General features: G+C 35.9%; 1 long non-coding RNA gene across 1 annotated transcript; it reads right to left on the bottom strand.

The window, feature by feature from the left end:
• LOC104775380 lies at nt 1–343 on the bottom strand. Its single transcript, XR_765879.1, has 3 exons — nt 324–343; nt 130–246; nt 1–42 (listed from the first exon to the last, which is right to left on the bottom strand). It is a non-coding gene; the product is annotated as an uncharacterized LOC104775380 (long non-coding RNA).

Here is a 343-nt window from a genome sequence, read left to right as displayed (position 1 = left end):
GTACTCAGAACAAAATAGATTTCCCATAATGACAAACCGCACCTGCAGTGTTTTGGCAGAAAGGAGATGAATTCAATCAAACTCCAAGTACCAGTTTCTTTTCTATTTAGCATTGTTCTCAATTCATACCTTCTTTTGGATTGGTCCAGTCAACTTCACACAGTGGAGACCGTAAAATCTAATGACCAAAGTGTTCTCAAATGCTCGAACATGGTTGTAATATGCTGCAAGCATCCTCAGAAGCACCTGCATTATATAATTTCATAATAAATTTCATAGCAGCCACACACTTTTAGTCTGGTAACTTTAAAAACAAAACTTACTTTAGTTTCAGATTTCTTCA

This window comes from Camelina sativa, unplaced genomic scaffold, assembly GCF_000633955.1.
Source record: "Camelina sativa cultivar DH55 unplaced genomic scaffold, Cs unpScaffold13324, whole genome shotgun sequence".
NCBI classification, from domain to species: domain Eukaryota; kingdom Viridiplantae; phylum Streptophyta; class Magnoliopsida; order Brassicales; family Brassicaceae; genus Camelina; species Camelina sativa.
The sequence above is the reverse complement of the archived record's forward strand: the minus strand, read 5'-3'. Positions and strand labels throughout refer to the sequence as shown.